Source organism: Vespa crabro, chromosome 9 (genome assembly GCF_910589235.1).
Source record: "Vespa crabro chromosome 9, iyVesCrab1.2, whole genome shotgun sequence".
In the NCBI taxonomy this organism is placed as follows: domain Eukaryota; kingdom Metazoa; phylum Arthropoda; class Insecta; order Hymenoptera; family Vespidae; genus Vespa; species Vespa crabro.
Window position 1 is genome coordinate 4,089,275 of NC_060963.1, and position 15,726 is coordinate 4,105,000.

The following is a 15,726-nucleotide window of genomic DNA, read 5'->3' on the forward strand; positions in this document are numbered from 1 at the left end:
AAGAAAAGGCCTAATTATAAGAGAGCATATTTCTCGAAATATATGCATTTCGTATACATGCATTTCGAAATATATGTATTTCATATACATATATATATATATATATATATATATACATATATACATACAAATATATATATATATATATATATATATATATGTATATATATGTATATATATGTATATATATGCTATAAATAATATCAAAAAAATATTATTTGTTTACAATAACATTTTCAATTTGACAAGAATATACATTAAAATGAACAATTTTGAACATTTTTTATGAATATTTATTTAAATGTATTCAAAAATATTCGAAGAAGATAAATTTCATTTTTTATCGCATGCCGTTGATAATAAGGGGAAAAAGAAAAAATGAAAAGAAGGAGAAAAATAAGTTATTCGACTAAAAAATTATCTTATGTAAATATTTAACAAAATAAATAAATTCAACAAATTTTAAGTTTCATGTATCAAGGTCAGAAAAAAAAATTTATAAATATTGTTAGAGGTAACTATACTTATTTCATTAGAAATTAATATTAATTATTAATTATTTTTCCATTCAATGGAGGCGTGTAATTGATGAGTCTATCAACCTAATTTTGCATTAATTCATTAGAAATTAATATTAATTATTCATTCTTGCATATGACACTTTAAAATGGAGTTAATCGATCATATTCGTCTCTTCGTTTTACCTCTCTCTCTCTCTCTCTCTCTCTCTCTCTCTCTCTCTCTCTCTCTCTCTTTCTCTCTTTCTCTCTCTTCCGTGCAATCCTAGTTGAAATGGAATGTTACATAGAGAAGTCAACGAATTTGAAGCCGGTAAACGAGACCCAGAGGCACGGTAAAACTAGATACATTGCCGTGAGTGTAGTACTGCTATTCCCAATAGAACATTACGTATAATGTGACGTGTAGGTGTAGGTTTATGCGCATGCACGCGCAACACTTCCGTCTTCACTTTGAACGGTGCATACAAGTAAGTACATATGTCTATAATAACGTATTAGTCCCATATATATATATATTTCTTTTTATATAATATATTTTATATATAATATATTTTATGTATAATATATTTTATATATAATATATTTTATATCAGTCTTATAGTATATAATAACTCACTAATCTTATCTCAGTATATGTAAAGAAATGTGATTAGATATAAAATATTCTTATTTATATAGTATAAAAAAAAAAAAATATACCTTGTTGATAATCACGTGCGTATATTAAAAGTGTTTCCTGTTTATTTCGAGAAAATTAAAATATTTTGTGAGTGATTGAACCTATCGAAAAGATTTTATTCTTCTCTTACGAAATAAACTCCGTTCAATTAAATTCATAATTCGAGAAGTATAAAAGGAGATAAATAATTTATAGCATTCAGATTTAAAGGCGACAAACAGTGTTATAGAGTTATAATTCTTAGGGTCTTACAAATTTATAATATAATTTATCAAATTTTTATAATAATAAATGATCTTATATGGCACGTCGTTAAATTTGTTTTAACCAATACCAACGATCTGTCATATATAGTTCCATAAAAAAAAACGAATATAGCTTTGAAATTTTCTTCGTTGTTCGACTTGAAAAAAAAAAAAATATGGCACTGTATGATATGCCCCTTCATACCAAACAAATTTGTAATAAAATTTTTTTCCTACATACAGTCTCTCACAAGGTATTTCAATTTTTCGAGATAAATGGGACATACTGTATATGTTTGTATATATATATATATATATATATATATATATATATATATTTATTTATTTTGTTTTAATTATATAGTAACTTTAAAGTATATGTGTATTCTCATTGAATTTGTCTTGTCACCTTTTATATTATCATTAAAAAATGCAAATCTGTTAAATAGTCATTTTTAAATAATTCTGTTTTTCTTTTTTTTTTTTTTGAAAGGAAAATGTTTTGCTAAGTTTCGATATTTACCACTGATTAGAAAATGTTTAGTTTCTATTTACGTAATTTTGTTGTCAAATTATCATAATTGCTACTATATTTATTATAGAATTTTAATAAAGAAATTATGAAATATTCGTTTTAAAATTGGCGGAGGATTTAACTCGATGCCATTTGACGAATCAATATACGTTAATGATATAATTCTATCTACAATCTAATCGCGGTTGTACTGCAATTACAATACAAAATATATATTAAAAATAAAAACTTAATTCTGTGTAAAAAAAATGATATGATAAAAATAATAATAATTAGTCAGGTACTATATCCGATATATTTATATTGTTCTTTTTTAAAAATTATAGAAATTCGAACTAATTGTTCTCGTTTAACTTAACATGTATTCTATTCAGAAAATTCTATTTAACTATATTATAATATAGTATAATAGGTAATAAACGTTACAATACAATTATTTTTATTATAGTTGTATTAAGATTTGCAACATGAAATCGTCGATTTTTTTTCTTTTTTTGAATAGTGGAAAAAGAAATTTCTTAATCGATTCTAGAAAAATGAAGAAAGATTTGAATTCAAACGGGAATAAATTTTCCAGACGGTGAACGTTTTCGTTGACACGTTGAGTTGCATTTTCATAACGATCAAAGTCTGTGTGCATCGGGAATATTCATACCGAGGAAAGACATATTCCTCTGCAGCTATTCTCAGAGATGCAATTTTCTCTTTCCTTTTCTATCCCTCTTTCTTTCTCTCTTTCTCTCTTTCTTTCTCTCTTTCTTTCTCTCTCTCTCTCTCTTTCCATCTTTCTCTTTCTACTACAAAATCGTCGAGAAGATATCGTTGCAGACAAAATGAAGAAGGATAAAAGATAAAGGTAAAGATTTGAAAAGTGACATATTCAATTTCCAGAAAGCGATATGTCTCTTGATGGCGAACAACTTTTGTGCACCCGTGTGTAGGTACACGTAGAAGGGCGTAAATCGGTGGAAAAACTTCTCTTATATTATAGATATGTCTTTTATTATTTCATAAAAAAAAAACAATATAATAATATTAATAATAATAATAATAAGAAAATTTAATAAAAATTTGACTTCTCAATGTCGGACGATAGTCCATTTTATTTTTGTGATTGATATTTCGCACGTAATATTATTACACATTGAATAATATTTTTAACTCCATCTATCGGAATTTATTGTCATTTAATATTTAATTAATATTATAACGATGTTCATTCTTTTTTTTTTTTGTAGGAACAGCAACAGCAACAGCAGCAGCAACAATAGTGCCGTTGAACAGTTAAAATCCTTCGGATCTTTTGCTATGTTCGAACTTGAAACGAATCACTTTTCAATATGACATGGATGGACAGGCAGAAAGGCCGGTAAGTTTTCGTGGTTGTAATGAAATTTTGAAAAATGCTATAAAAAACAACGCATATTGCATGACCGAGTGAACGGGTATATTTTCGCGCATTGATTCGTATATAACCTCATTGCATACAATTTTTACTCGAAAATTCTGTTCGAATTCGTGTAATTCATTTTTCATGCTTTCCCAAGCAGAGATGTAAATTTTATGCTATTATTGAAATCGGTAGATCGAATCCCTTAACCGCAGGTGTCTCACGTATGTACGGTTGCTCCTAGCTTATCGTTTCTTACACGTGTGACTTTTCTATTATATGTGTAAAAAATAAAAGTAAAAAAATACAAGTAAAACAAAAAGAAAAGTAAAAAAGAAAAAAAGAGAGAGAGAGAGAGAGGAAGAAAAAGAAGGAGATACAAAGTATCTCTTTTTTTCCTCTTCTTCCTTTTTTTTTCTCTTTTTCTTAAGCAATTGAACGATACTATCGGACACATATTGCTCGTGAAAATATTTCATTGATTCTTATTATATCATTTTCACCGTTAACATGAAAATTAACTGAATTTTTCAATAATCATACATTTCGTTCGATCTATCATTACTGGTGTGATATATAATAATATTTTTCTTATAATAATTACCGTCCCTCACGAAAGTTCTCGTTCAATATTCACTCATATACACTTTATTAGTTTTCTTTTCTTTTTGTAGAAAAAAAAAAAAAAAAAAAAAAAGAAAAAAAGAAAAAAAAAGAAACAAAAAAAACACGCGCACACACAAAAGAGAAAAAACAAAACAGGAAAAAAGGCAAATAATACTTCATTTTTCAATACTAGTCATATTTTTATCAATAAGTAATATTCTCTATTACGTGGCTAGTTTATATTTATCGTTTAGAAAAAATTGAATTTAAAATTTATAAATCATTGTTATGCATCTATTTCTTCGTGTTTCTTTTATGTTCGTCGACTTTTATTATTATTATTATTATTATTTTTTTTTTCTTTCTGATTTTAGAAGATCTTTTTTCGATTTCTTTCCAGGAACCGATAAAATATAAAAGTTCAGTTATATAATATAGCGATAAATATCGATTTATAAATCTTTTTTTATTTCTCTCTCTCTCCCTCTCTCTCTCCCTCTCTCTATCTCTCTTTTTATCTCTCTATTTTATATAGACAAAAATTTGCAACATATATCATGACCACATCGATCGTTTTCTATGTCCTTCAATAATTCTTATCATTTAACGGTACGTCAACAGTTGTTTTAAATATACATATACAATGTCTAGAAGTATAGATAATACTTATAATGTATGAATAATATGCAGAAATAATAAATAGCAGGAATTTCTTTTGTAATATAACTCGGATTATTTTATTATTATTATTTATTTATTTATTTACTTATTTTTCGTTTTAATAACTTAAAAATCTCTCTCTCTCTCTCTTTCTCTTTCTCTTTCTCTTTCTCTATCTATCTCTATCAATATTTCATAGTAAAAACGAAATGGTTGAGACATAGAAAATGTTTATGGTTCCGTCCATTACACGATTTCAAATTTGTAAACGACAAACGTTTTAGTCGAGAGGGTGGAGCACTCTATAAAACCTGACCTCCACTGATATAAACTATAAACGGCAAAATGTGGCGAATTGCGGAGATTATACGTGAGTATAGTCAGAGAAGAAGGGTTGAAGGGGGTGATGGTGGAGATGGAGGTGATAGAGGAGGAGGAGGAGGAGGAGGAGAGGTATGTGGCGAAGTTGGCATGGTAGTTAGGAAAATGGGGTACTTTTGTGGGAAAATAAAATAGGTAATGGAGCTAGCAAGGTAGCTATGTAAAGCAGCTGCCGGTGACGGCTGCACGAATCACAGTACTTTTGTTATAATTTTCTCTCGATTTCTACCAAAACTTATATCTGGTTAATAGTTTGCATTCTTTTCTTTTTTTCTGCCCATATTTTTATTCGCCCATAACGTTAAAGTTAAACTTGAATTTTATTAGGAATCGAATGTATCTACTTAAAACATTTTAAAAAAGTATTTTAAATGATATACTTTTAAATGAATGCCATCGATATCCTGACATACAGTCATTCATACTGACTAAAATGTTCATGCATACCGAGCATTTGTTTCACAAATTACTTATCATTAATGAATAAAAATACTGAACAAGTTAAACGATAGTGCTTTTTATTTACATAGAATTTAAATAGTTTGAATAATTTTTGAACGAAAATTAATATAATATGACAAATTTTTAAACATTAGGAATAATTGTATGATTTTTTTTATCTTTTATTTTTTATTGACTGATTTTATAAAACATCGATAACGGTGACGTATCGAGAGGAACGTTTCTTTTTTATTTTTCTTTTTTCTAAAAAGTTCAGTAGTATTATATAAACAATGAGAAATGTGATGTAAATTTAATTGAATCGTAAGACTGTTGTTCTAGTATGATCCTCATCCCAGTAGAAGTACGAGAGTTATTACTATTTATGCAAATTATTTCAGAAAAGTTTTTAATGAGAATTCGTAACCTCGAATTGTAACCAAGAATTCGAAAGTTTGTCTCGATTAAAATGATAATTAAATAGCATTTCAAAGTTATTATTGCACGATACGTTATGAGAAATGTATATTTTCATTAATAGCTGTTCCGCATCGGTTCCCCCTTTATTTCATATTATATTAAATATTTGTGAATTTAAAAGAATCATATGTTCTTAAATATAATGAAATATCAATAAAGAACCGAATGAATTAATGTTATTAAATTTAATATTTATTAACAATAAAATATAATTTTTTTCTCTTTCTGCGTCCCCCCCGTCTCCTCCCTTCCGCCATAGAATACGTTTAATATCAAAGTTATGAAAAATATACGATTCAAGGATCTAATTGGAAGTTCCAATAAAAAAAAAAAAAAAAAAAGGGAAAAGAAAAAACAAAAGGCAATTAATCGATGATAATTATTTTCCTATAAGAAAATATCCCTTAAAAACATTTTTACCTATTTTGCCACCTTTTCTTTTTTCTTGTAGAGAGAGATATCAAGAAAATTAGAAAAAGTAGAAAGGAAAATATTTGGAATGTTAGAAGGGAGAGAGGGAGGGAGGAAAACAATATCTTCATTCTCTTCATAAAGAAATGTTTTTCTAACGTAGACCACGTACACACTTCTTTCCTCTTCGTCTTACGTGTGGACGTAAATAACGAAAGGAAAAATAATGATGATGATAATAGTAACACAAAAAAAAAAAAAAAAAATAAAAAAAAACCAATACAAAAAGAAAAAGAAAAAAAATAGAAAAAAAGCAAAAGAGACGAAAGAAACAAAAACATAAAAAAAAAAAAAAAAAAAAAAAAAAGAAAAATAAGAAACTACAAAGGAAGGAAGAAAGTAGATACTGTGCGCGTTTAAAACGAACCTGGAAAGGTTCCTGGTTTTAATCAGTTTTAGAAGTCGCAAAACATAACACGCGTTTAGAAAAAGATAATAGGGAGGAGAAGATAGGAGATGGTGCTGGTTTAAAGGAGTATATGTACAAAAGAACGAAGGAAACGAAGGAACGCGTGCGACAACAGGAATGAAACGCAAGCCACGCTTCGTAGAAGGTACTCGACCGTTGGTGGCGTTCGTAAGAATAAGTGGCACTTTACTCTCCAGGCAAGGTGAAATTAAATTCAACCAAGATAAATGGTGCCGCTAAGCCAGAGCATCTACTACTAGTCTCTCTTTCTCTCTCTCTTTCTCTCTCTCTCTCTTTCTGTCTCTTTCTCTCATATTCTTACTCGCGTGCGGTGGTAGACTTCCTCATCGGGCACCCACGGGGTGCGAACATGTGAAATGTAAATTAGTTTAAATTAAGGCACGGGAACGGTCACGGCTACTATTAAATATATAAATACGTAGGTTATATGTATACCGTTTTTCCACAGCATGCAAGTGAGAAAGAGAGAAAGAGAGAGAGAGAGAGAGAGAGAGAGAGAGAGAGAGAGAGAGAGAGAATGGAAGAGAATGGAAGAGAATGGGAGAGAAGGGTGGTTTTAATTAAATGAAAAAGCGTTCCGTCCTCGCTAGCGAGCAAACTGAACCGTTCGGCTAATCGTCGTTGGTATTTCTACTTTCTCTCCTACCACCAACCACCCATCCACCTCCTATTTTACTCTTCGATCCTTGCCAACTAGCTTGATCGGCTAACGTGAGATAATCGGTCGATTTATTAAACGAACAAATCGTTCGCTCTTCCACGAAATACAAATTTCATGTACTTTTGTTTTTTACATTATTATTATTATTATTATTATTATTATTATTATTATTGTTATTATTATTATTCTCTTTCATTGTAATAGTAACGATATCATCGTGTGCTATAATCTACTACTGTTTATGAAAATGATCATTTCATGTAATATCTATGTATGTAGATGTATCCCTATATATGTATTAGACGTCTTATCATTTTCATTTTTTTTTCTTTTTCTTTTTTTTTTTTTTTCTTTCCCTTTTATACATATACCTTACGGGAAAATTCATCAACTTCTAAATTGAAAGCGATAGTTTGAGACGTTTGAGTAATGGATCTTTGAGTTTTTCTTTTTATTTCACTTTGTAGGTAAAAAAATTTCCAAGTCACGGTAGGTATCCTTAAATAATGCGTGTTTGTTCGCGTGTAAGTACATTGGGCGAACCCTTATTTTGATGGTAATATGCTTCTAGCTAATGCATCTCGATTAATTATCCTACCTTGATGTATATATCGTTTGTTTCAATCTTATTGTTAAAAAAACATTTAGTGTATAACGAGACATTGGGTATTATCATTAATCGTTCGTAAAAGAAAATATTTTAATTTACTATGTCTCAAGTGTTCTTTTTTTTATATCGTTCTTTTATATACAATCTAATTTCTCTTTGCATTATGTTTGATTATATCTGGTCTCACTTTTCACTATTTATTATTTAAAAATGTATCATTGAAATCAATAAGCACTTTCATTCTTACGTTTTATTTAGCACTTTAGTTATATGGATATAAACTTGAATGTGATGAAAATATGAATATGATCGATAAGAAAAAAGAAATTGAAGAAAAAAGAGAAACGAAAGAAAGAAGGAAAGAGAAGAAAAGTAATGAGAAAGACGATATTCTTATATCACGAAAAGATATTTCTTTTTCTTTCTTTCTTTCTTTCTTTCTTTTTTTTGCTTTTCCTTTTTTCTTTTTTTTTTTTCTTTTCATGAATATCTAATGAACACGTCAATCAAATCAAGAAAAAACGAGTCGCTCGTTTCTGACGATTAGTTTTGTCGGAATGGAAAAATGATTTTAATGATTTTACGTTCCACATCGGATTTCAGATTTCTTTTTCTATCCTTCGACGATTTTGAGTTATTAGTTTCGAAATTTCAACGCTCACTTCTCCATCGATAAAAGAGGACGTAACGTACATACATACATACATGCATATATGCATACATACACATACATATATATACATACATACATACTTACATACATACATAGATACATACATACATACATACATACATACATACATACATACATACATACATACATACATACATACATACATAGATACATAGATACATACATATATAGCGTCGTCCACGATATTACACGATATACGGCTCGTTTGCTCGTTCAATTCGCACATGTTTCACCTTTACATACGTCGATTCTCGATGGTCATCATTCACGCGATATTAAAAAGTAATGTATGGATAGCGGTCGTGCTCCATGCACGTCGAACAATTTGATTTGTCGCGTAGCAACGCTTTCGTTCGTGTCGAAACTCATGCGTATGTACGTATACACGTATGTATAATATGTATGTATATACGTATTTATGTTTGTTGTATGTATGTATGTATTGTATGCATATATATATATATATATATATATATGCTACTATATTTATGCATTCACATACGTACGAGTATACACGAGTTTTACGAAAATTCGACGCCTTTTAATTGCTTTTATTTCATTTGTCTCCGCGAATTCATTTGCCGTGGATAATATTAATGGCCGAACCATAGATGATTCAAATGGAAGATCCAAACGAATATCTCCATCTGATTCATTTCTTTTCTTTTCCCAAATTCTTTTTATCCTTTCCTATTTGACAAATAATAATAATAACAATAACAATAACAATAACAATAACAATAACAATAACATTAACAATAACAAAAACAACAATAATAATAATAATAATAATAATAATAATAATAATAATAATAATAATAATAATAATAATAATAATAATAATAATAATAAGCAAAATTTTTTATTTTAGAATGAACGAGACGAGATGAACAGTACTTTGGCGAAGGACACGAAGGACGCAAAGGAAAAAAAAAAAGAAGAAAAGAGAACGACACACAACTTTCCTTCTATTCACTAAACCTCGTTACCCTTATGAACTTCATTTTCATTTAATTATCAAATTTAATTTCGTCCTCGTTATAGGTAAGTAACTCGATCGAAATTGCTGTATCCGTCGATCGTATGCGTGAAAAGAGTGTTTTAATGAGAAAGAAAGAGATAGAAAGAGAAAGAGAGAGAGAGAGGGAGAGAGAAAGAGAGAGAGAGAGAGAGAGAAATAGATAAAAAGATAAAGATAGAGAGATAAGAGAAAGAGAGATAAATAAATAAGTAGAATAAAATGATAGAGGGAAAGAGGCATAGCGAGAAATAGTGCATAATAGTGGAAAGGATTTGCATAGAGGAGTAAATGAGAATGCATGGGGGTTCGTGCCTAGCGTATACGTTTTCACGCTACCTTTTTAAAAAGCTTCAGTCAGACATAGAATTTAAAAGTGGATAATTCATTTAATTTACCATTTCCCTTGTATTTCTTTTCGTTCTCGATTTCTCTCTCTCTCTCTCTCTCTCTCTCTCTCTCTCTCTATTTATTCATATCTATTTCTATCTCTATTTCTATCTCCTTTTTTTCTCATTGGTAATCTCCAATACATTTGTGAATGACCATAGACGTATATAAAAATGAATATAGACCCGTATGAAATACGGTAATTGCAACGATTTCTTTTTTTTTTTTTTTTCTTTTTTTTCTTTTTTTCATCTCACTGTAAAATTCCACGGGGGGAAAATTGATGGTCTGTTCTTTAACGAGCCATTTTTTTTTCTTCTTTTTTTTCGCCCCCCTTTTTTTTTATTCTTCCCCCTCTCCCCCTCTACCCCCCGTCCCGCAACCCTAAAGATAGATATCCATGTGATTTTCAACTGCTGGTATTTTCAAAATGATTCGAGTTATTTCTTTCTCTCTCTCTTTCTCTCTTTCTTTCTCCCTCTCTCTCTCTCTCTTTCTATATATATAGATATATATATATATACCTCTATCGTTCTCTCTCGTTCGAATTGATGTACCGATTCTACTCGATGAAATTGAACCTTCGCGAATCGTCTTATCAATTACTATTGGTAATGACGTGCAACGAGAATCAGCTGTATAGGAAAGAAGGGACGAGGATTCTTTTCAAATGCATACCTTTTTCTCTCTTTCATTCTTTCCTTCTTCTTTATTCCTCCATTCTTTTTTTTTTCTTTTTTTTTTTCAACTCTTATTACACACACTTTTCCTGTTCTCTTTCGTCCTGTCTCTTCCTCTTCCTCCTCCTCCTCCTCCTCCTCCTCCACCTGCTCCTCCACCTCCATTTCCACCTCCACCTCCACCTCCATCTCCACCTCCGCCATTTTATTCCAGAGCCTCGTATGGCTCCGTAATATTTCCCACTCACGTTTGGGATATGCATGAACTTTAAAAAGTGGCGCCATCGTGCTTACAGAATATTAAAGCCATTCATATTTACCGGCCAGTAGATATCTATCCGTAGGCGTACGCCACTTTTGTACTTTTCTTTCTTTCTTTCTTTCTTTCTCTCTTTTTTTTTTTTTTCTTTAATTATTTTATCCCTGCTCTTCATTCTCTCTAGGCACGTTAGCAATACGCTTTAACGTTAAAAACTCCATGGGGGTGTTCTTTGGTTTTCTTTTTTTTTTTTTATTTTCTTTCTTGCCCTTATCAGTCCTACGTACGTTACGTTATACGTACGTAATATTTACGGACGTGGATTTACGCGCAGACGGTTGGGATATATTTGAATCAGTCTTCAGGGCCCTATAAGATAAGATAAGAGTCCCCATAAGACAGGGTTCAATAGTCACAAGACGATATCAATTTATCTTATATATATGTAAAATAAATCCATCATTTCTAAATATCTCTAATGGTCGTTGATGTATATCTTTTATCATTTTTATATCTTTAACGACTATTCGCAAATTTTGCTATCGTTGGCGATTCAAGTGGGGAAAAAAAATATATATATCGTACGCGATTGATTTATTTTAATGGCGGGATACATACATATAAAAAAAAAAAAAGAAAAAAAAAAAAAAAGAAAAAGAAGAAAAAAGAAAAAAGAAAAAAGAAGAGGAAGAAAGAAAAAGAAAAAACAAATTTCAAGCTCTTTGAATCTCTTGAAAGTTAAATCCGCCCCTATGCTTCATAGGTATGTACATACATATCTACGTGCATACATACATATGTACATATTTGCTCGAAGATGGAACGTCGAGATAGGAAATAATTTCATTTCTTTTTATATTCCTTCGACAGATTTTCATCGATCGAAGAAAAGAAGAGAGTTTTAAAGTATCCTCGTTGTGTCCGCGCTATAACGTCTACGTGAACGACGAACGAGATAAGAAAGGAATCTTTTTTTTCTTCTCTCTCCCACTCCCTCTCTTCCATTCTCTTCCTCTCTCTCTCTCTCTCTCTCTCTCTCTCTCTCTCTCTCTCTCTCTTTCTCCTTTTTATCATTCTTCGGAATCTCATAAGACGTAAGACGAACGATCGGAAATTTTTCCATAAAACGTACAAATTTTTTTGCAAAAATGGAGATACTGTTATATACATTTAATAAGTCGGCGCGATGATTGCACTTTGCCTAACGTTAAAAAAAAAAGAATAAAAAAACATAAAAGAAAGATGGAAGGAGGAATAGAGAAAGAGAAAAAGGAAAAAAGGAAAAGAAAGAGAGAGAGAGAGAGAGAGAGAGAGAGAGAGTTTGTGAGAAAAGAGTCGAAGATGCATCGACGTAGAAAAATCTGTCGTTTGACGTAAGGACGAAGGCAAAGTTGGCTTTCATTGCTTTAAGAATACGACGAAAGACGATGAAACGAATCACGGCTGTGTCTGATGGATCACCTTAATCGCGTTCTCGATCGTCGTCGGTCTGTATATAAAATCGATTGTCAGAGCGTGACTAATGTGCCAGGCCAACCTTATTTCTTGCTGTCACGACGCATTAGAGGGTCTTGGACACTTTGAGTGCCTCTTTCAAAGTCCCTTGGGTTTACACACGAACTCACTTTGGCACAGCGTCCTTCTATACTTTTGCTTCATATGTATGTATATATGTATATATGTATATATGTATATATGTATATATGTATGTACGTATGTATGTATTGTATGTATCTATGTATGTATCTATATACGCGGACCATATACGTTCGCTTCCTTTTCTCAGTTTTACCTGCAAAATCGCATCCTCAACTAACTGCATCCAATCATTCTGCTACGTTGAAATTATTTCAAAGGATAGGCGACTGGCTAAAGGGGACTTTTACGGTGTCCCTTCCTTCAATTTTCAAATCACAAATTTTTATTTCTTCTTAGAATTTCGTGAAAATTCTTTTCCTAAACTTTTTCCTCCTTCTTCTTCTTCTTCTTCTTTTTCTTTTCCTTCTCCATCTCCTTCTTCTTCTTCCTTTTTCCATTCTCCTTTTTCTTTTTTCTTGTTTTTCTCTTTTTCAACAAATCGAATAATACACGTTCGAAGTCTATTGCCAAGTTATCGGAAATATTTGATATAGTGAAAAATTGAACCTTCGAATACTATCACGGGATGCATTGTCAAGTGAGAATTTTTGATTGGGACACTTGTGAAAAACTTGACGATCGGTTAATAGCGATCTTTTTTCTTTTTCTCCCTCTTCTTTGATTTTTGTTTTTTCTTTTTTTTTTATTTATTAATTTTTTTTTTTTTTTTATAGGGGATGTCACGTATTTCGTTCTTTTCCTTTCTTTGTTTTTGTTTTTTGTTTGTTTGTATTCTTTTTTTTTTTATGAACGATTCGACGAATCGTTTAACTCGAACAATTTTTTTCATTCCTTTTTATATCATTGAAAGAGAGAGAGAGAGAGAGAGAGAGAGAGAGAGAGAGAGAGAGAGAGAGAGAGAGAGAGAGAGAGAGAGAGAGAGAAAAGAGAAGAGAGAAACATTTTCAGTTTCGTTTAAAGTGGTACGCGTTCGTTCGATAAGAATTGCGAATTTTCGAATCAATTGTACGGTATCGCGTATTTTATAAAATACGTAAAAAAAAAAGAAAAAACAAAAAAAAAAAATAATTGCAAATAAAAATAAAAAAAGAAGAAAAATTTCCAAGTGCAAAAAAAATCTCATCTCATAATTCGATTTGAAAATGATCAAAATATCTTCGAGAGATATCACACATTTATTTTTATACATTATTTTTATATTTACACTATATATATATATATATATATATATATATATATATATATATATATATATGTAAATATATATGTATATAATATACGTACAGACACACACACACACATATATATGTGTGTGTATATTTTTTTTCCTATTAAACTCAGACAAAAATTCAAATAAAATTTCGATGTATGGCTTGTCCTCGGGCATTTCAATTAAAACGGAAATATTATCAACGTGTTTTAATCGTTCGGAAATAAGTACAGCGTTGTGAAAGCATGCTTGATATTGTTGAAACGGTGAGAATTTTTTATCGGACAAATGTATCTTTCTTTTTTTTAATATTACGTTTTCTCTTTCTCTCTTTCTCTCTCTCTCTCTCTCTCTCTCCCTCTCTCCCTCTTATACACAGATATACCACATAGACACATATAAAAAGAGAAAAAAACATGCACCATTCGGAGTGGTTAAGAAAACGCAATTGCTGAAATGCACGCAAAACCCTCTTTGTTTGCACAAGATACGCCGCGAAAACTCTTACATATCTTGGATATTGCACGTAAGGTAAAGAAAGTAAAAAAAAAAAAAAAAAAAAAAAGAGAAAAGAGAAAGAAAAAGAAAAGGAAAAAGGGAAAAGTAGAAGTGGAGTAAAATCATCGTGAGTGTTTCGTTAGTAGATTCTTTTTTTTTTCTTATTAACGTCATGATATAATTTTCTCAAGACTGATTAAATGTTTTTAAAAAATTTCATTATCAATGAAACACCCTGTATATCTCTCTCATCTCTCTCAGAAAGAAAAAGAGAGAGAGAGAGAGAGAGAGAGAGAGAGAGAGAGAGAGAGAGAGAGAGAGAGAGAGAGAGAATGAGAGAGAAGGAAGAAGGATATTTTAGTAAACCTTTACGGCTTAATTTGCGTTCCCCGCAGGTGGGAAAGATAATAAGAATAATATTTCGCGATTATAGAGTCCCCGTCATCATATCGTTTTTCTTCTTGTCCTATTAATCTGGTAGGGCATGAAAACTCCGTCGACGTATATAACATACTTTGTATAACTTATATAACTCTGTATCAAAATCAAGGCTACGTTGCTCCTTTCCATGTAAATTCCTGTATTACATATCGGATGAGCCCAGTTTTAAGATTTTAATGAAAGTCAGCTAACAGAAAATAATCTCTAAACTTATCAATCTGTTTACTCTTTTTTTCAAAACTTTTTGAGGAATTATTATTTTCTTTCTCCGCTTTTTCTTTTTGCGATTAAGAGGAGTCTTCTTCTTCTTTTTCTTCTACAAAAAAAAAAAAAAAAAAAAAAAAAAAAAATATTGCAAAATAAAAAGAAAAAGAAAGAGAAAAAGAAGGAAGAAAGTATTATCCATGTTCGTATTATTTGATTACATACGATTACGAAAATTCCTTCTATGTTCTTTTTCAACTGTGTATTTTTAACCGAGTAAAACTATCCGAGAATATTTTTGCATGTCGAAGAATCGTTTGACTAAGGCATTACATATATGTGTGTATGTGTGTTTGTATGTACGTTTGTATATATATATATATATATATACATATATATATATATATATGCGTGGGGTTCGTTAATAGATCTTACAGAGTTCTCTTTACATTATTTCCGTAAGGAAGAAAAGATCATGGAAGCTCATTAACGTTAATAACAGTAAGTATTCTTCTTGAAAGAGAAATAAAGGAAACTGGGAAAAGAAGAAGAAGGAATAGATAAGAAAAGAAAGAGAGAGAAAGAGAGAGAGATAGAGAAATCGTCCTTGTTAGCTTACGTCG

The 15,726-nt window shown here is 30.4% G+C and overlaps 1 long non-coding RNA gene across 2 annotated transcripts in view; it reads left to right on the top strand.

Annotated features, from left to right (window-relative positions):
* The first annotated feature begins 704 nt into the window (after positions 1 to 704).
* LOC124427167 overlaps positions 705 to 15,726 on the top strand; it is a 24,784-nt gene continuing 9,762 nt past the window's right edge. Inside the window, exons 1-3 of one of the 2 annotated variants that reach the window (XR_006942881.1) lie at positions 705 to 988; positions 3,219 to 3,349; positions 9,676 to 9,848. This is a non-coding gene — a long non-coding RNA (uncharacterized LOC124427167). Of the gene's footprint in view, positions 989 to 3,218; positions 3,350 to 9,675; positions 13,907 to 15,726 lie in introns of those variants that run through there. The other variant, XR_006942880.1, reaches the window with a different exon arrangement.